The following is a 23988-nucleotide window of genomic DNA, read 5'->3' as shown; positions in this document are numbered from 1 at the left end:
GTTTTTATATTTCACTTTGAAGGTTACAAAGTTCAAGTTGTCGTAGTCCGCAGTGATGTCCACGTCAGCACGAACCATTGGCCGGTAGTCAAGGTCGCTGATCCGAGATCTTCACACTGATACTGAGGCCAATAACACGGAGAGGTCAGCCAATGAGTAAAGACCACAACAAGTCCGTGCGGAGTCTGCACCTTCTCCCCGTGTGTGCATGGGTTTCCTCCGGGTGCTCCCGTTTCCTCCCACAGTCCAAAGATGTGCGGGTGAGGTGGATTGGCCATTCAAAATTGCCCTTAGTGCCCATAAAGGTGAGGTGGGGTTATGGGGATAGGGTAGAGGTGTGGGCATAAGTCAGGTGCCCTTTCTGAGGGCTGGTGCAGACTCGATGGGCCGAATAGGCTCCATCTGCACAGTAAATTCTATTCTATGAAAACAACAGCCACCTGCTCAACTCTTGAGAAAATAGTGTCTTAGGATCTTTTACATAAACATGCGAATGTGGCCAGGACCTTGGCTCAACATGTGGTCTGACAGTGCAGCACTCCCTCAGGACTGGCTAACACACCCAGAGGAGGAACCTCCAATCTGAACTGGGTGTGAGCCGGGGTGAGGGTGGGGAGAAAGTCATTGACCATCACTGGTTTAGTGAGGTCAGAGCTCCAGCCACTGACTGCTGCTGATGTCAATGTCACTGGCCATGAGGTCTATCCACTGAGCAACATCACAGTTGACAATGTGATTGCAGTCTAGTGATGTACTGTGTACCAGTGTGAGTGGGCCCGAGTCAGGAAAGCTGAAAGTGGAGCATCACTCACAAACAAGGGCCTTTCTCCTCAGTTCCTTGATTGCTCAAGATATGAGGACAGAGTTGTTGTGTTCTGATCCTTCATGGAGCATAAGCTGCTTCCTTGATGTATACTCTGACAAAGGAAGGTTCAGACTTGGAGAAAGGTTTAACACATTTATTGAACAGTTAACAATTCTCCTACTTGAGTTCGACTCTCCTGCTAACCTTGCTATAGTAACTCAATCGCACTAACCAGTCTGCTCTAATCCATGCGGTGGGTGTGATGCTTCCTGACTGCCCCTGTCTCTCTGAGTGTCGCCTGTGGAAAGAGAAAGAGCATGTGTGCCCTGCCCTTTTACATGGGTAGCCCCCTTGTGGTAGTGTCACCTCTGGGTGTGTCTTGACTGCCCATTGGTCGTGTCCTATCTTACTGACCTATTGGTTAAATGTCTGTGTGTCATGATGTCTGTGGTGCTCCCTCTAGTGTTTACTCAGCCGCAGTGTATCTACATCAGCCCCTTGTGTATTTACAGTGATGCATGTCACCACAAGACTAACTCTGAACTTCATTGGTAACAATGGCCGTCCATTATGTATTCATGTGCCTGTGAGTGCCATGGCCTTGATGCTGTCTCCTCCTCTTCTCTGACGTGAGAACTCTCCCCCCTCAACGTTTCAACTTTCTTTTGTCCAGGAGTGGCTCCGATAGCCAATGGCAGACAAGTCGTGTCCTCTCTGACATTTAGCGGCCAAACTACTCCGCAACATTCCCAGCGTTTGGAAAATTTGGGCGGGGGGGAGCATCAATCTCATGGACCTTCCAGCTTTGGTGTTATCGAGGACGTCCATTTTGTTCTTGAAGATCCATCTTCCCACTTCAGCCCTAGGCCGGGGGTGTCCGGTAAACATGACACCCAGTTGTGTTGGCGGGATTGACGACAAACCACAGAAAACAGGCGAAACCACCGGGTGCATAATTAACTAGGCCCTCCGCAATAAGAAACACTTCCTCGCCCCCCCCCCGCCCCCCCCCCCAACCACCAGACCTCCCAGGTGGGAGAATTGTGCCTGTGATTACTGCGGAACAGAAAACTCCGGGTCTGTGTTTACAGATCAAATCACATCCTTGTTCCGGTCGATACTTTCTCCTGATATGGAGATGTGACGTGGGCTGTTTGTTGTGACATGAGATAAGCTCTGTCTGCGTTCTCCGTTACTGCAAAACATTTCTGTTTGCCAATAGAAAGAGCCTGCGAGCCCTCTAAACTCGCCAAGCAACACGTCGCTGATGTCATTGGCTGGGTTTACCGGCAGTTCCACCTTCACCAATCGGACTGTGTGAGCGAGAGACCGGAGGCCCATAAGACGCCGGATCAGAAATAGGCCACTCGGCCCATCGAGTCTGCTCCGCCATTCAATGAGATCATGGCTGGCCTGACAATCCTCAACTCCACTTTCCCGCCTTCACCCCATAACCCTCGACTCCCTCTCTGATTAATCATGGGCGACCCCCTCACTCTGAGATTCTGCCCTCTGGTCCTAGACTCTCCCACAAGGGGAAACATCCTCTCAGCATCAACCCTGTCGAACCCCCTGAGAATCCGATATGTCTCAATAAGGTCGCCTCTCATTCTTCTAAACTCCAATGAGCGCAGGCGCAACCGACTCAGCCTCTCCTCATCAGAAAACCCTCCAAACCCAGGGTGGTCGGAGAGAACCTTCTCCGGACTGCCTCCAATGCCGGTGTATCTTTCCGGAGATAAGAGGACCAAAACTGGTCAATCCAAAGGAAGAGAGAAGTTCGCAAATTGAAATTGTAGCCACCTGAGTTGGCCACTTCCCGAAAATGGAGAACCGCAAAGGCTGAAGGGAAATTCAGCCAACACAGGCAAAGACTAGCAAATACAGAAATCATGTGTATTGAGACCTGTAAGGAACCAGACAGCATTGAAACCAGCAGCCATCTGCATAGTAATGTAGCAGCCATCTGCATAGTAATGTGCGATTCCCAGGCACAATAGCAACAGTTAAGGTGAATAAAGCCAAGCCAGACTCCTCGGCGCCAGCAGGAGCCAAGACAAAGGAAGGCCAACGAACATTTAGGGACCGCCTGGCGATCAGGGAACCGCTCCAGCATTGGAGAAACCGATCCAAGTGATCAGAAAGCAGTCCAATCTTGCTTGGAACGAGGTACGGGGTCCGCCCCGAAGGACGGGAAGCCCCTGGGGATTATAAAGTAAAGCCCCCAAGTTCAAATCGTCCTTCTTTGGCAGGGTCACTCAGCAACTTGAACCAACCCTTGACAGTGACCTGTCTTGTTGCCTCCAAGTAAATAAGTCTCAAGTCAATGCTCGCTACGAGATAGGCGCTCCTAGCTACCAGTCCATACCAGCTTTTGAATCCCGCAGACTCAGGACCTGAACGGAAGGCCATTTGTTCCCCTGACCTGGTGGGCCAGTCCGAAGCTAAGTATAGGCCTTTTTGTGATAGGAAAAGCCTAGAAAGTAGAGTTTATGCATGAGTCGTGATTTACTGTGTATAATAAATGTGTTTTGATTTGAATCTTACTAATTCAGTGCAGAAGGATGTTACAAGTTGCAGAGGGACATAGATAAGCTGCAGCGCTGGGCTGAGAGGTGGCAAATGGTGTTTAATGCAGAAAAGTGTGAGGTGATTCATTTTAGAAAGAATAACAGGAAGACAGAGTACTGGGCTAATGGTAAGATTCTTGGCAGTGTGGATGAGCAGAGAGATCTCGGTGTCCATGTACATAGATCCCTGAAAGTTGCCACATAGGTTGAGAGGGTTGTTAAGAAGGCGTACGGTGTGTTAGCTTTTATTGGTAGAGGGACTGAGTTTCGGAGCCATGAGGTCATGTTGCAGCTGTACAAAACTCTGGTGCGGCCGCATTTGGAGTATTGCGTGCAGTTCTGGTCGCCGCATTATAGGAAGGATGTGGAAGCATTGGAAAGGGTGCAGAGGAGATTTACCAGAATGTTGCCTGGTATGGAGGGAAGATCTTATGAGGGAAGGCTGAGGGACTTGAGGCTGTTTTCGTTAGAGAGAAGAAGGTTAAGAGGTGACTTAATTGAGGCATCAAAGATATTCAGAGGATTGGATAGGGTGGACAGTGAGAGCCTTTTTCCTCGGATGGTGATGTCTAGCACGAGGGGACATAGCTTTAAATTGAGGGGAGATAGATTAGGACAGATGTCAGAGGTAGGCTTTTTACTCAGAGGGTAGTAAGGGTGTGGAATGCCCTGCCTGCAACAGTAGTGGACTCGCCAACACTAAGAACATTCAAATGGTCATTGGATAAAGATATGGACGATAAGGGAATAGTGTAAATGGGCTTTAGAGTGGTTTCACAGGTCGGCGCAACATCGAGGGCCGAAGGGCCTGTACTGCGCTGTAATGTTCTATGTTCTAATTGGTGTGTTGAGTTATTGATCATTACTTGAATTTGAACCTCGTGGCGGTATCATAAAGATACCCAGCGACTCTAGAGCAAAGGTTAAACAAACAGAGCAAATTACGATTTAAGAGCCAACCAAAAGTTAGCAACAAAATGGTCACAAACTTTAAAAGACTCGGAGACCTGGCCAGTGTGGAATATCTTTATTGTGCGTCCTCACTGAGCTTGACAAAGCAGCGGCTCTTCCCTGGACTGTTATTGTTTCATCCCAGTTCATTGCCAAACAGCTTGCCATGTTTGATGTTCAACGGCGGAAGATTCACAACCCTCTGGGTGAAGACACTTGTCCTCAGCTCAGCTCAGTCCGAAATGACCGCCACCACCCCTTTGTCCTGAGACCGTGCCCCCCCGAGTTCTTGATTGCTCAGTTTGGGGAAACAATCCCTCGGGGTCTCCCGTGTCAAGCCCCTTCAGATTCTAGTTTATTTCGACGATATCCCCTGCCCTTCTCAAAGAATCTGCCAACCTTGTCCTCTCGGGCCAATTTGTGAGACGAGAGTCGCAGAATCACTTAGAGAGTGCACAGAGAGAGAGAGAGGGAGACCATTCGGCCCATCGAGTCTGCACCGCCCCTCCAAACGGACATCGTGACTCAGTGCCATCCCCCTGCCTTTAGCCTGTACCCCTGCACAGTGTTTCCGTTCAAATAATCATCCGATTTCCTCTTGACCTCCTCGATTGAGCCTGCCTTCCCCCCACGCTTGCAGGCGGTGAATTCCACGCCCGAGACGCCCGCTGTGTGAAAAGGGTTTTTTCCTCACATCAGTCTTGCTCCTTTTGCAAATCGCTGTAAACCTGTGCCCTCCCATTCTTGACCTTCTTCCGAGCGCAAACAGTTTCCCCCGGGCACGGTCGAGCGGCCTCGTCGCTCCCGGCAAGGGGACGCAACCATGTCATTGATTCCTCACGAGACGCCGTGATCTGGGTCTTGCCCTCACTGGGAGAGATCCAGATTGACATGTTTAAAGTCAGTCCATTCAGCTGATTAAAATACGCCGCCAATTCTCCAGAGGCCTGGGACCGGACGCCTGGGAGAGCTCGCCGAGGCGCCCTTTAGCACTGGTCCACACAAATGTTGACCAGGTGTAACCGCACCTGGGGGGGGGGCGGTCTCCCAGGCCATCGCAGGCCCGGGTTTGGGCAGAGTAGTAGTACCCTGACATTCCCGCTGCCACCTGGGCACTCTGGCAGTGCCACCTTGGCAGTGCCACCCGGCATTGCCTGGGTATCCAGGTGGCACTGCTCGGGTGGCAGGCTAGCAGTGCCAAGGTGTCCGGCTCCTCGGTTGCCCGTGCCAGGGATTGGGCCCGCGAGGTGTCCTGTTCTTAAGAGCTGGTGGGAGGGGGGAGGGGGGTGGGCTCAAGTGGATAAGCTGGGGCATTGGAGGGGGATCTGAGGGTGGGTGGGGGGGGGGGGGGCTGGGGGTGAGGTGGTTGAGAGATCATTTAAAATTGACACCCCGATCCCTTCCTGCGCTGGCGAGCTGAGGAAGTGAGCTCAGTGCAGCCTTGGCGGGGCGTTTCCTGTGGAGGCCAAACAATGTCAGAGTGCCGCTTGATGGCGGGGTCACTCTTGGTGCTGCAGAGATGTGACACACCTCAACGGGTAGTCCCTGTGCCGGTACTAAAGGGGTGGTGAAGCTGTGCTCTTTTAGAGGTGGTCAACTGAAGCTCCCATGGCCTCTGGCTGGATGTGGAAGAGCTCGGTGTCCTGTGGGGAGAAGAGGCAGTGGGGTTGTCCGAACCAATGTTCATCCCTCTAATCGTCATTGCTCCGATAGATGTTCTGATCATTATCACGGTGCTGTTATGGGAGATTTCTGGCTCTCAGTGACCTCTTGCATTTCACCCATTTACATTCCAAGAAGTAGCCAGTGCCTGGAAAGACCTTCATCAAAGGTGCCATAAAAAAAACAGGGTCCGGGATTCTCCCTTCTGGGGACTAAGTCCCAACGCCAGCGGGAAAACCGGTGCCAACCACTCCGGATTTAACAGCCCCCGAAAGTGAGGAATTCTCCGAACGGCTCCAGCCGGCGCCGAAGGGACCGCGCGGGTTCGCGCATGCGCGGAACTGCCGGCGTGATCTCGCGCATGCGCAGACCGGACGGTGTATTTCCGCGCATGCGCGGGGGTTCTCTCCTCCAATCCGGCCCCCGGGCAATTTGGCGGAGGAAAGAAAGTCCCCCCCCCACGGAACAATGGGGGGGGGGGGGGCGTGCCGGGAATCCCGCCGCCGCCGCCCGAGAAACGGCGCCGGAGAATAGGGCAGCCGGCGTCGGGATGGCGGGGTGGGATTCGCGCCTCCCCCCGGGATTTCATCAAGTAAATACAAATCGTTATTTCCAGTCTATACAGTCTTTATGTATATTCAATACACAACTTTGTCTGCGGTCAGTACAAGTCTTGTGTGGATAGAAATTCACACACAATGCAGAAGAATCGACATTTGCAACGAGTGTTTTATGACGTTGACCTGTGAGTGTGAATGAAATGTACTGCTGAACTCTCCAGACTTGCTCCGCCTGCTCAGCCAGATAGCTGGTCGTCAGGCAGGAGAAGAGCTACTCTCTCTCGCTCACTGTGATTGCAGCTTGATTCCTCCCTTCCCAGCTCAGAGGGAGGTTATCGGCGAGAGACGGCAGCTGCTGCCACTTGTCACAAATGGCTGGTTTGTTCAGTGTCGTGATGATCAGATGTTGGAAATGGAAGGCGTCTGTCACAATTTGGAAACACTGCGCTGCCCGAAGTGAGAGGTTTCAGTCACAGGGCCAGATGTGAGGCCACAAGCGCAACCCCCATCTCCCCCCCCCCCCCCCCCTTATCCTGCCCCATGTCCTGTTCGGAACTTGGCGGAAAGTGATGTCAAGTCGAGCAGAACTTGTTCTGAATGTATTGTCTCTCTCGGGGTGGTCCCATGGGCAGGGTCTCAAAGGGGAGCTGGGTGTACAGTGTGGCACCTGGACCTCTGTGAAGAAAGGTGGTCAGGTCTCTCAGTATTGATCACTGATGTTCTGATGACATTCCTGTCTCCATTATTTGACCCAAACCGGGAACCTGTTGCAATGTGCATCACATTGGGCACTTCCGAAAATTCACGTGGTTCAGGAAGTCAATCTGGCTCGTTAATTCCTGGCATTAGTGAATCATTACAGCACACAAGGTCATTGGTTCACCTCATCCCTGGCAGAATTGTAAAACTCACCTGGACTAAAATCAAGAGAGGAGACGGTGAGGGATTCTATATAGCTCGTGCTCTGATACAACAACTGTTTGAATTTATGTGGCATCTTTGATGTGCCAAAATGTCCAGGGGTATTCCACAGGAGCATTCTAAAGTGAAGTTGGACCTGGAGTCAGGTGAGGTGATAAGATGACCGGATGATCAGCTTTAAGGAATCTCGGAAAGAGAAGTCGCGAGTTGGAAAGTTTGGGAGAAGGGATTTGAGTGCTGAGAAAGCAGACACAGCCACCAATGACAGTCCGATTAAAATTGGAGACCAGAATTGGTGCAGTCGGTATCCCGGAGGGTTGTGGGGTTGCAGGAGGTTACACAGCGAGTGTCGGAGGTTGCAAAATCATGGAGGGGTTTGAGCGTGCATCCAGCTGTTGTTTCACTGGGAGTCAGCGTGGGCCAGGAAGCACAGGGTTGATGCGAAATCGGGTTGGGACACAGGCGGTCAGGTTTTGGAGTTTTTAAGGAGTTCAGGCAGGTGTGCAGGGCAGGAGGCAGGTATGGAGAATACCGAGGTACAGGTGAGGGTTTCAGCAGTCGGTGAACTGAGGCGGGGCGGGGGGGGGGGGGGAGAGGACAGGCAATGAGGTTACAAAGATTGAGTTAGGTAGTCTGAGGGCTGAGACATGCCTCTCCTCAAGACGTCTTTCATAAAGCAAATTTGCTTTGTTATCATAAAGCTGTCCCATATTACAGCATGGAAGGAGATCATTTGGCCCGTCAAGCACGTACTGGCTCTTTGAGAGAACTGTCCAACCTCTCCAGCCCCAAACCTGGCAATGGGTCCTCGTCAAGGGCATGCCTTACTGCCAGGGATCTCACTTTCCACATCCAGCCACCTCTCTGTGTGGGTTGCAGCAATAAACAAACAGAAGAAGTACTTTGCGAGCCCTCCATGAGGAGTGTGTTAAATAGCGCCCCCCCCGCCCCCCCGTCTGTTTGCACCATGGCAAAATGTTCCAACGATGCAGAGAAGGAGCTGACCGAGTCCACGGACACTTGGGTTCGCAACTGGGCCACCCACGAGCTGACGACAGGGCGGTGCCACCTCTGGGCTGATAGTGTTGCCAACTCCGGTTGGATGCGTTCCTGGTCTCCGCGGGCCATGAGGTGACCTGCCCACACACACTCTCCGCTGGCCACCTGACATGCCCGTCCTCCCGGCGCCCCACCTTTCCACCCCCAGAACGTTGACTGCTTGGAGGATCCTGGTCCAAGCCAAACATCCTTGACTCCCTCCTCTCGCAGTTTCTTTATTTGCCACTCCCAGCCCAGGTTCTGCAGCCCAAGTTGCTTGCAGATGTGCCCTGGGGGTTAAAATTCAACCCTGGTGCCTCTAGTGCAGGCATTTTCTCAGCGGGGGTCGCGGAGCCGTCCTTCGCGGCGTTCCCGATCGCGGGAATTCAGCGTGCTGACCCAGGAGAAGATCTTCTTTTAAAAATTCAATTCGGTCTTCCTGCACCTGTGTTGAATCTGCTCCATGGCTGAGCCTGCAGAACTCTCTTTGATTGGGAATTTCGGAGGTTAAAAAGATTCACGATGCTTTGAGTGAAATATTTCGTCCTCACCGATGTCTAAAACCGTCACATTGTAATCTGCAGACTATATCCCCAGGCAGTAAACTGCCCATCTGAGGAAAACTCACATTCTGCATCTGCTCTGCAGAGTGTTGAGAGAATAATGCCTGTTTCACTGAGGTCAGTTCTCATTCCTCCTCACTCTCGACTGTAGAATATAAGCCCAGGCTCACCTCTCGCATTAAAGGGAGGAGAAAATGGTGGGTCGCGAAGGTCGGCCGGTTGGTAAAAATGGGTCCCGGGCAAAAAAGTTTGAAAAACACTGCTCCAGTGGAGTTGGTCTGATTCCTGCAACTTGGTAACATTCGTATGTCGGTGGTTCAGATCCACTCTGAGTGTGGTCAGACTTTGGGGGAGTTTATACCTTGCCCACTATCAATGGCAAAGGAGACCAGGGGAATAAGCCCCTGCAGGTAAACGAAGCCCCCTTAACGATAATGCCCGAGCTCTGGAGGACTCCAGGGGGCAGATTCAGTGAGTTAAAGTCCTCCCCTCACAAGAGTGGCGCTGAGGCGTGCCTACCGAGATTACAGTGTGCAGTGAGGTCTTGGTAATGAGCAGACTGACTGTCAATGATTCCTACTTTCAGCAATGTGGTTTCAATCTGTGGCTTGACTTGAGATCTGAGGAGTTTCTGTGGTCTGGACACCACGTCTCATAGGGAGATGGTAAGTGGAGAGGATGCAGTGGAACTCAATCGCACTCCTACTGCCTCAGAGCAGCGATTCGACCGCTACACAAAGACGGGCTGGAGGGGAAAGGGGCTTCTCTTGGTGAAAGCGGTCGGCGTTGGCTCGGGGACTGGGTAACACTCTCACCTCTCCGTCAGAACTGCACATTCCCATTCCAGAGAGCAGCAATATGAAGGCCGAGGGGATGCTGCCCTGTCGGAGGAGGGCCTTGTCCGGCCCTCCCTCGGGTGGACATTGGAAGACCCGAGAGGATCAGCCGAGTCTGCGGCATGTTGCAGTGACCCCGACCTCCCACCCCTGACCATGCTTCAACAGTCCATCATTGTGAAGCACTTGGGAATGTCCTGAAGCACACAGGGCCTTGCGGTCAAGGGTCAGCAGAGCTGCTCAATGGGCCGCATGGCCTTCTCCCCCGGCCTAAAACATCAGTGGCTGGGGTGTCAAAATGAAAGAGTGATTCTCCCTGTTGCGGCATTGGGTGCAGGGCAATGCAGCCAAACACACGTACCTTTCAAAAGCTGCGTCGAGGCCTCTCTGTGGAACCACCGTGGGGAAGGCTGGAGGTTAAAAGGTGCAGCTTCCGTGTGAGATACTTACTGCTGCCTCTGATCCTGACTGTAGACCTTCACTCCTGTCTGCCGCTCTGTACCGGTCAGACTTCATGTCTACCGTCTGAGTCAGGCATATGGTCAAGTCAGCGACCTCGGATCCAAACTAGACCTCGGCCTGTGCAGGGCTGTGGCCAGTCATGGATTTCATGTCGTTGTGTTGAACCAGAACCCTGACCATTCTCAATACCTTGCTGAGCAGAGAGACCGATCCCGTGGGGTCCACATCCAGACCCTCGGCGTGCGTGGTGGCAGCGGGCTGTTGGGGTCCACAACACTTGTGGGCACCTCTTCTCTCTCACCACCTGAGCCTGTTTGACTGGCCTGGGAGACAAAGTGGAGGAGTGATCAAGAGGAGTCACTGCTCAACTTGCGCTGACAGTGGAAGAGGAAATGATGCGCACACGGGCACTTTGTGCGTGGGGGGGGGGGGGGGGGGGGACGTGCAGCTTGATTTCGCTCTGACCGGGTGAGTCTCGTCTGGATATCTTGTCCATTTTAGACAGTCCCCTTTAACTGCTTCTGTGAGCTTTGCTTTGTGTCAGCTGTTCGTGCTTTAATTTTAAAGGCCGGTGTTGTGTATTTCTCTGACGCACAGTGCTGCTTGCTGATACAAGATACAAGCCTTCCATTGTCGTCCACGGGCGTGAGTTCGAGTCACATGTATTCCGACGCTAACGCCTGCTCCTCACCAAGTCCTATACCCCACTCTAGGCTTCACACAATCTTCCTGAACCTCGACGTAATGATGTACTTCGATGCTGGCTTGAAGCTCTTGGGTGCAATGCGATGGAGCTGATGTCGAAGGGAAGATTTGTCCTCAGTTTTGTACCTTGTTAAATCTCACAACCACCCAAAGGAAGGAAAACGCTGCAGGTGCTGGAAATCCCAAACAGAGACTGCTGGGACAGCACATCCCGGTGTGGCAGCCTCCTTCGTGGTGAGATGGAAAAACAGAGTTCACAGAGATCTTCCATCAGAAGTGGGAGAGGTTAGAGATTGGACTTCAAAGCGGCTGTCACGATGGTCAGCGCAACACCAGGTTCCCCCAGATGTCGGGCCAGGCAGGACTGCTGGATCAGAATGCTGGACAAACTCTCTCGTTTCTCCTCTTCTTTGTACAGTGCCCCCCCCCCCCCCCCCCCACCACCCACGGGATCCCTTAACCGAGCACCCGGAAAGGCCTTGGTTTGGCCAGGGACGAAACACTGGCAACACCGTCTCCCCTCAGTGTTTCCAGACCGTCAGCATTGGCTCCTGGTCCTGTGCCCGCTGTCCTCACGGCCAGAAGACACAGCTTCATCACATTCAGTTCTCCTCTCGAATGCCACCCGGGACCTGTTGGTCAAGGGCGGGTACATTCATTTCATCACCCGACCCAACCGGTTGCCTGTCAACCTGCAAATGCCAGGCCACCGGCAGGCGGGGGAGAGGTTCCTGCTCATGCCGTGTGAGGGAAGAATGTCGGAGCCTCTGCCATCACTATCCACAGCTCCAGGCTACAGTGTGCAGGGAAAAGGGCATGTTGTTACCGCAACCTGGACTCTGAGTGAACTGTGACACAGACACGTTCCACACAAACGCACACACACATACAGATACACAGACGCACACACACAGGCAGACACACACACACTCAAACACACACACACACATACACACATACAGATACACACACACAGGCAGACACACACACACAAACACACAGACACACACTGTGGCCATTCTAAACACAAGCATGGAAAACCTTGCATCTATCTGCAAATTTCCATATTGTTCGACAGTACAAGTCCATGAAGGCAGACACCAATAAATGGACTTGGGTCTGACTGGGGACTGTGCTCTTGAAGCTTGCTGCACAATAGTGTGGTAAACCACGTTATTGTGTTCAGTGTATTATATTCACTGTGCTGTGTGGTACAAGACTGGGCTTGTCCAGGCTGGCTCCGCCTGTGGCTCCTCCCCTCTGGGCTTCTGTATAAAAGTGGCAAGTCTCCACCTCCAGACCCAGTTCGGGTCCAGAGACAGGAGGCTTGCTGTATAGTGTATTAAAGCCTCAGTTACGTTTATCACTCGTCGTCTATTATTGATGGTGTATCAATTTAATGCACTAAAGTTCTAAAGATGAACTCCTCACTCAAGCCTGATCGCCTGGAACTGGACCCACAAGCAGCTGACGCCACAGAGACTTTTGAACACTGGCTAAGCTGCTTCGAGGCGTACCTCGCATCCTTCAACAAAGACTTCATGGACCTCCAGAAGAAGCAGGTCCTCCCCGTACGGGTGAGCCCAAGAGTCTTTAACCTCATCAGGGACACCCCCTCCTACGCGGAGGCGATAACGCTGCTAAAAGGACATTATGTGAAATCCGTCAACCAGGTGTATTCTCGGCACCTCCTCGCCACGAGACGCCAACGCCCTGGGGAATCACTCGCGGAATTCCTGTGCGCTTTGCACATGCTCTGTCGAAACTGTGACTGCCGGACGATTTCGGCTACCCAGCACGCGGAGCTGCTGATCAGGGACGCCTATGTCGCAGGCATGCACTCGCACTATATCCGCCAGGGGGGACAATCGGCCTCCCAGAGACAGTCCAGCTCTCCAACTCACTGGAGATGGCCTCCCAGAACATGGGGGCCTACACCTCCGACCGTGCGGCACGGAAGTGCTACTTCTGCTGCCAGGGTACTCAACCCCGGCAACGCTGCCCGGCACGGAACGCTACTTGTAATGGCTGTGGGAAGAAGGGCCACTTCGCAAAAGCCTGCCAGGCCCGACCCCCCCACTAAATCTTCGAGGCCTAGCAGCTCTGCCTGCTCCCTGTCGGGGCCACCCCCAGCTGCCGCGCCATCCGCCATGTGAAACCGTGGGCGCCGCCATTTTAAATCTCAGTCGACACGTGCGACCCACGGGCCGCCATGTTGGACGCCATCTTGCACCTCGCCCGCCACGTGCGACTCATGGCCGCCATCTTGGGACCCCTCCGCAGCCTCCCGGTAACCCAGCTCGCCCGAACGTACGCTGGCCGCCGTTACCGACGACCGGTCCGCCGACCGTCTTCCGACACATGCCTCCATCACACTGGACCACCTCGCGAAGTCTACAATGACCGTCCGGATCAACGGGCTCGAGACGGCCTGCCTTTTCAACTCCGGGAGCACGGACAGCTTCATTCACCCAGATACAGTAAGGCGCTGCTCCCTCCCCATCCCAGCCCCGACCCGGAAAATCTCCCTGGCTTCCGGATCCCACGCAGTGGAGATCCGGGGTACTGTGTCGCGACCCTCACTGTCCAATGCCATCTCCAGAGCCTAACCCGAAGGTTCAACGGACCCCTGCCCCCCCCCCCCCCCCTCACCGTCTGTAGCCTTGCGACTCTTAAGGTTGCCCCACCCTCCCTCTTCACAAATCTCACCCCGGACTGTAAGCCCGTCGCTACCAGGAGCAGACGCTACAGTGCCCAGGACAGGGCCTTCGTCAGGTCCGAGGTCCAGCGACTCCTGCGAGAGGGCATCATTGAGGCTAGTGACAGCCCCTGGAGAGCCCAAGTGGCGGTCGTCAAGACTGGGGAGAAGCACCGGATGGTCATCGATTACAGCCAGGGTACACGCAGCTCGATGCGTACCCCTCCTCCGCATATCTGACATGGTCAATCAGATTGCGCAGTATCGAGTCTTCTCTACAGTCGACTTGAAGTCTGCGCACCACCAGCTCCCTATCCGCCCGGAGGACCGCCAATACACTGCCTTCGAGCAGACGGCCACTTCTATCACTTCCTCAGGGTTCCCTTCGGCGTCACCAACGGGGTCTCGGTCTTCCAAAGGAAAATGGACCGAATGGTTGACAGGTACGGGCTGCGGGCCACGTTACCGTACCTAGACAATGTTACCATCTGCGGCCGTGACCAGCAGGACCATAACGAGAGCCTCCGGTGCTTCCTCCACACCGCGAAACTCCTGAACCTCACTTATAATAGAGAGAAATGCGTCTTTCGCACAACCCGCCTGGCCATCCTCGGCTACGTCGTGGAACGTGGAGTCCTAGGGCCCGACCCCGACCGCATGCGCCCCCTCCTGGAACTCCCCCTCCCCCACTGCCCCAAGGCCCTGAAGAGATGCCTGGGGTTCTTCTCTTACTATGCCCAGTGGGTCCCCAACTTCGCGGACAAGGCCCGCCCATTGATCAAGTCCACCACGTTTCCCCTGGCGACTGAGGCCCGACTGGCCTTCGATCGCATCAAAGCAGACATCGCCAAACCCGCGATGCACGCTGTGGACGAGTCCATCCCTTTCCAGGTGGAGAGCGATGCGTCGGACTTTGCTCCGGCCGCTACACTCAACCAGGCGGGCAGGCCCGTGGCTTTCTTCTCCCGTACCCTCCGTGCCTCCGAAATTCGACACTCCTCAGTCGAAAAAGAGGCCCAAGCCATAGTAGAAGCTGTGAGACATTGGAGGCATTACCTGGCCGGCAGGCGATTCACTCTCCTCACTGACCAGCGGTCGGTTGCCTTCATGTTTAACAACACACAGCGGGGCAAAATCAAGAACGACAAGATCCTGAGGTGGAGGATCGAGCTCTCCACCTACAGCTATGACATCTTTTATCGACCCGGGAAGCTCAATGAGCCCCCAGATACCCTCTCCCACGGTACATGTGCCAGCGCACAAGTAGACCGACTCAGGGCCCTCCACAACGACCTCTGTCACCTGGGGGTCACCCGCTTTTTCCACTTTATCAAGGCTCGCAACCTGCCCTACTCCATCGAGGAGGTCAGGACCGTGACCAGGGACTGCCAGCTCTGCGCGGAGTGCAAACCGCACTTCTGTCGGCCAGACAGAGCACATCTGGTAAAGGCCTCCGGCCCTTTTGAGCGCCTCAGCATGGACTTCAAAGGGCCCCTCCCTCCACTGACCGTAACGTGTACTTCCTCAACATCGTTGATTCCCCTTCGCCATCCCATGCCCTGACATGACCTCTGCCACCGTCATCAAGGCCCTGCACAGTCTCTTCACCTTGTTCGGGTTCCCCACCTACATCCATAGCGACCGGGGTTCCTCCTTCATGAGTGACGAGTTGCGTCAGTTCCTGCTCAGCAAAGGCATTGCCTCCAGCAGGACGACCAGCTATAACCCCCGGGGAAATAGACAGGTGGAGAGGGAGAACGCGACAAGGCCGTCCTCCTGGCCCTGCGGTTGAAAAGTCTCCCAGTTTCCTGCTGGCAGGAAGTCCTCCCCGATGCGCTCCACTCCATCCGGTCGCTCCTGTGTACGGCCACTAACCAGACTCCTCATGAGCGTATGTTCGTCTTCCCCAGGAAGTCCACCTCTGGGGCCTCGCTTCCGTCCTGGCTGACAGTCCCGGGGCCCGTCCTCCTCCGGCAGCATGCGAGGAGCCATAAAACCGACCCCCTCGTCGAGAAGGTCCTGCTGCTCCCTGCGAACCCCCAATACGCCTCCGTGACACACCAGGACGGGCGGCAGGATGCGGTCTCCCTTCGGGATTTGGCTCCTGCAGGCTCCCCGGCGACCATCACCACCACACCCCACCCTGCACCGTCTCCCCCCTCCCACCTCCCTCACGAACTGACTCCCGCAGGCCCACCAAGGACAAGCACCACCACCCCCGCCCACTCACCCCCCCCCCCCCCCCCCCCCCCGCTTCGCCGACTCATCATCTGTGTGAAGAAGTGACAACACGCTCCCGGACTCGCAGGTCTCGACACCGGAGCCTACACCACAGCCGGGACTGAGGCGGTCACAGCGGAAGGTCAAAGCCCCCGACAGACTTGACCTTTAAGACCACTTCAACCCCGCCGGACTCTCTTTAAAGAGGGGGTGAATGTGGTAAACCACATTATAGTGTCCATTGTATTATATTCACTGTGCTGTATTGTGCATGCCTGGGCTTGTCCAGGCTGGCTCCGCCTGTGGCTCCTCCCCTCGGGGCTTCTGTATAAAAGTGGCAAGTCTCCACCTCCAGACCCAGATCGGGTCCAGAGACAGGAGGCTTGCTGTATAGTGTATTAAAGCCTCAGTTACGTTTATCACACGTCGTCTATTACTGATGGCGTATCAAATAGAAAGCAGTGTAGGTTCACACTGTGTACTAAACATGACAGAATCAGAAACGCCGGGCGTCGGAACAGGCCATTCAGCTCCTAGAGCAAGGCTGGTCTGAGTCTCAACTCCGTTTGCTGGGACAGCTCCTTCCCTCCTGCTGCCATGACCCATTCGTTGATGTGAACTCTCGGCATCGACAGCATTCCGGAGGGGAGGATTTCAGAATTTCCTGCTGTGGAGAAAATGCTGGCTGCTGTACCTCCGACATGTCCTGCTTTGGGATCTTTGTGGGCTGCCGATGCTGTCAGCCGGACTGACTGGTTTCTCTGTACTCCAGTCTACTCCCTCTGACGAGAAGTCTCCTGCACCTTGATCAGATCACTGCTCCGTCTCTAGGGGAATGCCAGTTCCCGGTCTCGTTTCTGTCCCAGCTCCCCATCCCAAACTGCTGAGATGCTGACTGGAGGCACGAGTGGTGTGCTGCTACGGTTGGAGTTGCTGCGTCGTCTCTCCCACATACATCGGACCATTGAGGATGTCGGGCGGGGACGCGGTGAGGGGGTGGTTTGCAATTTCCCAAAGCTTCACAGGTGACAGGTTAGGCCCCAGCTGTGCATCGGTTCCAGGTCTGGGGCCACAGGTCAGAGACAATGTCAAAACCTCAGAGAGAGACTGCAGAAGAGATTTATCAGATTGGGTAACGAGGACGTTCAGGGACATGGAGGGACAGGAGAACCTGGAGCTATTTCCCCCAGAGCAGCGAGGGTGAAGAGGAAATCTAGTCCTGCTGTTCAAATTCATGAAGGATTGAGAGCGAGTAGATGAGGAAAAACTGTTCCTTTGGTAACAAGGTTCATCAGAAGGACACAGATGCCAGGTGATTGATTAGAGATGATTCGCATGCAGGGAAAGGCCTGTGTTTACTTTCTGGAATGTTCCTTTGAGACCAAAGTGGGCTTGGGAATATTCTGAAAGAGGGTTAATTGCTTTCCTGATCGTGGCAGGGATTAGGTGCCAGGGAAATAGCCACGTGACCCAAGGTTTCCATGGGTATGAACACCTAAGAAGCAAAGAGTAAATCGAAAGCTAATTGCAGTGGGGATGTGTTAAGATTCACATGAAGAGGAAACAAGCAGTGTTCCCTACAGGTGGAACAGGTTTCTTTTTGGAGGTTTTCTAACAGATCCTGGTGTTAAAGCAGGTCTGAGAATAGTGCAGGGGCTGCGTTACTGAGCGTGTGCGCTTGTGTGTTGCACAGTTGGAAAGAGCAGAGAGCTTAAGACAGGAAGGGCTTAGAATGTGGATTGCACAAGTCTCCTGCGGCTGATGTTTCCGTGTTGCCAGAGCCCATCCGACTGTTTAAAGGGTTCAGACAGGGGAGTCCCTGGGGAGTCTGTGCCAATAGGACTGTTGTCACCCCTGTCACACTTTGCCAGTTGCAATCGTGCCTGGGCACTTTGGAATGTGGTTGCTGGTGAATGCCAAGGGCTGAATTGATTGAACGAGAAGCAAGAGATCTGACGACTGAAGTTAAGCTAGAAAGACTATGGGATTGCGTGTGGTCCCACATGGGCGCGGGAAGCACTTGGAATTATGTGAGGCATATCTTTATCGTATCGACTATTTCAAGTGAAACTGACCTCTTTGTCTGAAACACCCCTCATTTGTTACTCATGTTTGAATGATGTTGATTCCAGTTACAGTAAAGGTTGTTGTAAAACTGGAATCTTGTCCAATGGTTTCCTTCCCATTCGCTTTATGAATCATACAATAGAATTTGCAGAGCCGAAGGAGGCCATTCGGCACATCGAGTCTGCACCGGCCCTTGGAAAGAGCACCCCACTAAAGCCCACGCCTCCACCCCACCCCGTATCCCAGTAACCCCATCTATTCTTTTTTGGGACACGAAGGGCAATTTAGCGTGGCCAATCCACCTAACCTGCACATCTTTGGACTGTGGGAGGAAACCGGAGCCCCCGGAGGAAACCCACGCCCACACGGGGAGAACGTGCAGACTCCGCACAGACAGTGACCCAAGCCGGGAATCGATCCTGGGACCCTGGAGCTGTGAAGCAATTGTGCTGACCGCTGTGCTGACCGCTGTGCTGACCACTGTGCTGACCACTGTGCTGACCACTGTGCTGACCACTGTGCTGACTACTGTAGCTCCCCTGAGGATTCCTTTCTTTGACAGGGATTGTGACAAGTAGAAAACCCTGTGTGGCTTTGAGTTGTGATGGGAAATGTCCTGCCTCTTGGGGTGCAGGAAGCAGATTGAACAGCGAGTCTGAAAGGGGAAAGACTGGGACAGATTTGGAGTGAGAATGCGCACGATGGACGAAATGGACTCTTGCTGCGGTGGTCAAGCAGTGTTGCCTCTTTGATGCACAAGCTCACTGAAAGTGAATTTGGTGACAGGCCAGGTGCAGGGAATTTGTTCCACAGTCGCTTTTGCCCAGAATGGGGAAGTGATCAGGAAAAAGGGCAGCGGGTGTCGGTCAGAAGCACCTTGATTCCTTGGCTGGCACGGTTGCAGCTCACAATGTTGGCAGGAATCTGCCATCGCCTTGCTTCCCCGAGTTGATTCGGAGTGCAGAGACAGGTCTGTTCAGCGGGATAGCCCTCTGTTCAGGGGCTCATTCAGAGTTGGGGACTCGAGGGCAGGGACTGAGAGAGTGGGGCGCAGGGGCGCACAACAGGGGTTCCGGGGAGAAGGCTGGAGAATGGGGATGGGATACATATTAGCCATGATTGAATGGCGGAGCAGACCCGATGGGCTGAATGGCCTCAATCTAGCACAGGGCAAAATCGCTGGCTTTGAAAGCAGACCAAGGCAGCCCAGCAGCGCGGGTTCAATTCCCGTACCACCTCCCCGAACAGGCGCCGGAATGTGGCGACTAGGGGCTTTTCACAGGAACTTCATTGAAGCCTACTCGTGACAATAAGCGATTTTCATTTCAAATTTTTCATTTCATCTGCCCCGATGTCTTCTGATCTTATGGCCTCTGAATCCCTGCGAAACCAATGGAGACTGTGTTTGACTCTTGTGCCAGTCTGCCACCAGCACAGATGGTTTGACAGATGGGCAAGAGTCTCTATATAATCCCCCCGAGAGGGGAGGGGGGGGGGGGGGGATGGGGAGGGCGTGCAGCGTCTTGCTTCGTGTGGGTGGGAACTGTTTGGGTTTGAGGCTTAAAGGAGACTTGCCTGCCGTTTCCTCTTTGCCCCTCACTTGCCCTCTTGATATCTCACAGGAACAAGATGATGGCGCCCATCAATTCGGGGGAAGGAGCCTGGGAACGTCCCAGTGAAGCTGCCCTCGGGACTGACACCTCACAGGCTGTGGCAGAAATCTGGATTTTGTTTATTGTCACGTGTACCGAGACACGGTGAAAAGTATTTTCCTGCGAGCAGCTCAAACAGACCATTAAGTACATGAAAATAAAAGAAAATGTGCAGCTCTCTCTGGGCTGAGGGGCTTCCAAAAGAGGTGAGTTTGAATTTGGAAAGTGTGTGTGGCTGCTGTGTGTGTAGGCTGGCTGTCCATCCCCCTGTTGAGTGAGAGTCCCTCGGTGAGGGGTGTGTCTCTTTAAATCTGACCACATCCCCCCTCTGTTATTGTCTGCAGCCAGGTCCCGCCCCCTGCCCAGCCCCGCCCCCCATTGGTCGGCCGGCCCCTTTGTTACTTTCAGAAGCCCAATGTTGCCAAGGAGCCGCCGGCGCCGCTGATTGGCCGCCCGGCCCGTCAATCAGCTGAAATGGACACAGTTGCGCTGCTCCCCTCAGCAGGAACGGAGTGCCATGTTCACACGGCTTTTGTTCAGAGCTGGAGTGGGGGCTGAGTGAGTGAGGAGGGGGTGAGAGATCCACACCAGCCCGCAGCACAACGCATGGAAGGAAGAAAGGAACTGTTAACAAGGTAACAGGACAGACAGAGAAAATCTTCCCTCCCTCACCCCCTCCTGCAACTTACCAGAGCAGAGGCAAGACTGGTTCCTGGTGCCCCCTTGGCTTGCTGGGGGCGATGCTGGTCACAGCCATACAGCTGCCCCCTCGGACAGGCCAGGAGTGGGTCTGAAAGAGATTCCCCTCCCCCCGAGGTTCAGCTCTGGCACATGGGAGTGGGAGCAGTGAGAATGGAGTGGGTGGATGGGGGGAATGTTGTTGTCAGTGGTCTGGGGGGCAGGGGGGGACCCCTGGGCTCCAGCACAGGGAAGGAAGAGTTGGCTTTCGAGGTGTCTGGCAGTCCTGTGAAGAGTCTTGTGTGCGTGGGGCAAGCCTCAGGTTGGGAAACACGTCCGACCGTGTTGGCAGGAGGGTGTCTCTGCTGACTGTCTCACTTCACCCCTGTGATGACCAGCACGGTGGCAGAGTGGCTATTAGCACCGCTGCCTCCCAAGGGGAGGGGGGAGGTGTGAGAGGGTGTGTGGAATGACAATCTGAAGCACTGCAGTGAAGTGAGAACTCTCTCTCTCACTCTGTCTCTCACTCTGTCTCTCTCTGTGTCTCTCTCTGTGTCTCTGTCTCCCTCTCTGTCTCTCTCACTCTGTCTCTCTCACTCTGTCTCTGTTTCTCTCTGTCTCTGTTTCTCTCTGTCTCTGTCGCTCTCTGTCTCTGTCGCTCTCTTTCTCTGTCGCTCTCTTTCTCTGTCTCTCTGTCTCTGTCTCTCTCTGTCTCTCTTTCTCTCTGTCTCTCTTTTCACCGACAATACTGTCAATCCATGGCACTGGTCCCACTCAACGTCTGGAAGCAGATTCCACAGATTTTGGATTCGCTGTGCTCCCCCCCCCCCCCCCCCCCCCCCCCAGCTGACAGGGAGGCGATGCAGCCAATGTTGACATGATAGAATCTTTGTCGTAGAATCCCGACAGTGCAGAAGGAGTCCATTCGGCCCATCGAGCACCCGACTGAAGCCCACGCCTCCACCCGTAACCCAGGAACCCCCTCACCCCTAACGTTTTTGATACTCAGGGGCAATTGATCATGGCCAATCCACCTGCACATCTTTGGACTGTGGGAGGAAACCAGAGCACCCGGGGGAACCCCACGCACACACGGGGAGAACGTGCAGACTCCGCACAGACAGTGACCCGAGGCCAGAATCGTACCCGGGTCCCTGGTGCTGAGGCAGCAGTGCTAACCACTGTGCTATTGTGCCGCCCTTAAATGAAGTTTGGGATCTACAAAGAACAAAGAAATGTACAGCACAGGAACAGGCCCTTTGGCCCTCCAAGCCCGTGCCGACCATGCTGCCCGACTAAACTACAATCTTCCACACTTCCTGGGTCCGTATCCCTCTATTCCCATCCTATTCATGTATTTGTCAAGATGCCCCTTAAATGTCACTATCTGATGCTGCTGCAATGATATCTGTAAGATACTAGTTCGCGTTGGAGGTGGGAAGGGGAGTGATTGTTGGATTAAGCAGCAGTTTGATCAAAGCCAGATGTGGCCTGCTGGGATAGCACAGCACACCTGACTGCTGCTGATTCTGTTGGGGAAGTGGTGTCGAGAGAAACCACACGCCTCCTGAAGGACACACACACGTGCTCAGCATGTCTGCAGACTGTTTGTTTCGTGTCCCTCCTGCTTTGTCTCTCCAAGCCAATTTGTGTTGTTTCACAACCTCTGCTCTGACCTTCCTGCACCTTGGGGCCTTGACCACAGCCTGTCACCCACACACTTCCTGCAGTGTTTGCACCAGCTTCCCCCTCTGACAGCTGCCTTCTGCAAATCGCTCACCCAGGGGTAACTGGTGGAAGTCGGTATTTCACCTTCCTGGTTGGAGACAGCTGCTTTGCACATGAACAGGAGCGAGGGGCTGCTGAGTTGAGCATTTCCAGTGTGCTGCTGTTCAGCAACAGTGTGCAGCACAGCTTCCCTGATGGCAGTGAGCGGACGAAATGCACCATGAACCTTCTCGGAGTTATTCAACAGGGGTTTCCGTCGGCGTGGGGGGGTGGGAATGGGAATGAATGAATATAAGGAAGACGGGAAGATGGATGGAGCAAGCAGATCTCCCCATGCTGTCTTTCATTATTCTGCATCTGGGGTGTGTGCATGGCTGGCTGGGGCAGCACTCACTGCCCAACCCTAATTGTCCCTTCACAAGGCGGCACTGAGCTGCTTATTTTAGTTGCCAAGTGGTGTAGGTACACCCACTGTGCTGTTAGGGAGGGAGTTCCAGGATGTTGACCCAGCGACAGTGGAGGAAAGGCCGACATATTTCCCAGTCAGGGGGGTGAGTGACTTGGAGGGGAAAGTGCTGTCTAAGGAATCTTCGGGAGTTGTTGAATGTTTGTACGAGGGGTCGAGCTTCTTGAGTGTTGTTGGAGCTGCGCTCATCCAGGCAAGTGGAGAGTATTCCCTCACACTCCTGACTTGTGCCTTGTAGATGGTGGGCAGGCTTTGGGGGGTCAGGAGGTGAGTTACTCGCTGTAGGATTCCCAGCCTCTGACCTGCCCTGGTAGCCACAGTATTAATGTGGCTGGGTCCAGTTCAGTTTCCTGTCAATGGTAACCCCCAGGATGTTGATTGTGGGGGATTCAGTGATGGTAACGCATTGAATGTCGAGGGACATGTTTAGATTCTGTGTATTGGTGATGGTCCCATTCGAAAAGACAGACACTGAGTGCAAATGTTGAGCAGTTTCTAATTAACAGCTGGATTTCCAGCCTTGCAATCACTCCTCCAGTCAGAGGATTTAACCTTGGTCATCTCTTTAAAGACTAGCTTGGTATAATCATGATGGCTTTAATAGTCTCCTTCAGTGCTGTGTGACTGATTCAGTCATGTGGTGACTCTTTGGCAGACTCCCATCAGGCCCATGTCTTGTGGGTCCTCCTGTGCCCTGCATGTGATTCAGTGTCAGAACTTCACTGGTGTTCTGCAAGATGATGCAAGTCTTGGTGTTGCTGCAAAGCAAGTTACTCCCCCTCTTCCTTCATCTGCGTTTTCTTTTCTCTTTTTTCCATTCTCTCTGTTTGTTCCTTTGTGTCTCTGTCTCTCTTTCTCTCCTCTCTCTGTCTCCTTCTCTTTCTCTCTCTTTCTTCTATCTCTCTGTCGCCCTATGTCTCTCTCTCTCTTCTCCCTCTGTCTCTCTCTCTCTCTCTCTCTCTTTCTCCCTCTGTCTCTCTCTCTCTTTCTCCCTCTGTCTCTCTCTCTTTCTCCCTCTGTCTCTCTCTCTCTCTTTCTCCCTCTGTCTCTCTCTCTCTCTCTTTCTCCCTCTGTCTCTCTCTCTCTCTCTCTTTCTCCCTCTGTCTCTCTCTCTCTCTCTCTTTCTCCCTCTGTCTCTCTCTCTCTCTCTCTCTCTGTCTCTCTCTGTCTCTGTCTCTGTCTCTCTCTCTCTCTTTCTCCCTCTCTCTCTCTCTCTCTTTCTCCCTCTGTCTCTCTCTCTCTCTTTCTCCCTCTGTCTCTCTCTCTCTCTCTTTCTCCCTCTGTCTCTCTCTCTCTCTCTTTCTCCCTCTGTCTCTCTCTCTCTCTCTTTCTCCCTCTGTCTCTCTCTCTCTCTCTCTCTTTCTCCCTCTGTCTCTCTCTCTCTCTCTCTCTTTCTCCCTCTGTCT

The 23988-nt window shown here is 53.7% G+C and overlaps 1 protein-coding gene across 2 annotated transcripts in view; it reads left to right on the top strand.

Annotated features, from left to right (window-relative positions):
* The first annotated feature begins 7489 nt into the window (after window positions 1-7489).
* The window catches only part of rassf2a (Ras association domain family member 2a), a 55975-nt gene continuing 39476 nt past the window's right edge, over window positions 7490-23988 (top strand). The window contains exons 1-2 of one of the 2 annotated variants that reach the window (XM_072485619.1): window positions 7490-7615; window positions 19681-19916. The gene's annotated coding sequence lies outside the window, so the exon portion shown is untranslated. Of the gene's footprint in view, window positions 7616-19680; window positions 19917-20188; window positions 20346-23988 lie in introns of those variants that run through there. The other variant, XM_072485622.1, reaches the window with a different exon arrangement.

This window comes from Scyliorhinus torazame, chromosome 20 (genome assembly GCF_047496885.1).
Source record: "Scyliorhinus torazame isolate Kashiwa2021f chromosome 20, sScyTor2.1, whole genome shotgun sequence".
NCBI classification, from domain to species: domain Eukaryota; kingdom Metazoa; phylum Chordata; class Chondrichthyes; order Carcharhiniformes; family Scyliorhinidae; genus Scyliorhinus; species Scyliorhinus torazame.
Note: the sequence above shows the minus strand (reverse complement) of the source record. Positions and strands in the feature narration are given on the sequence as shown.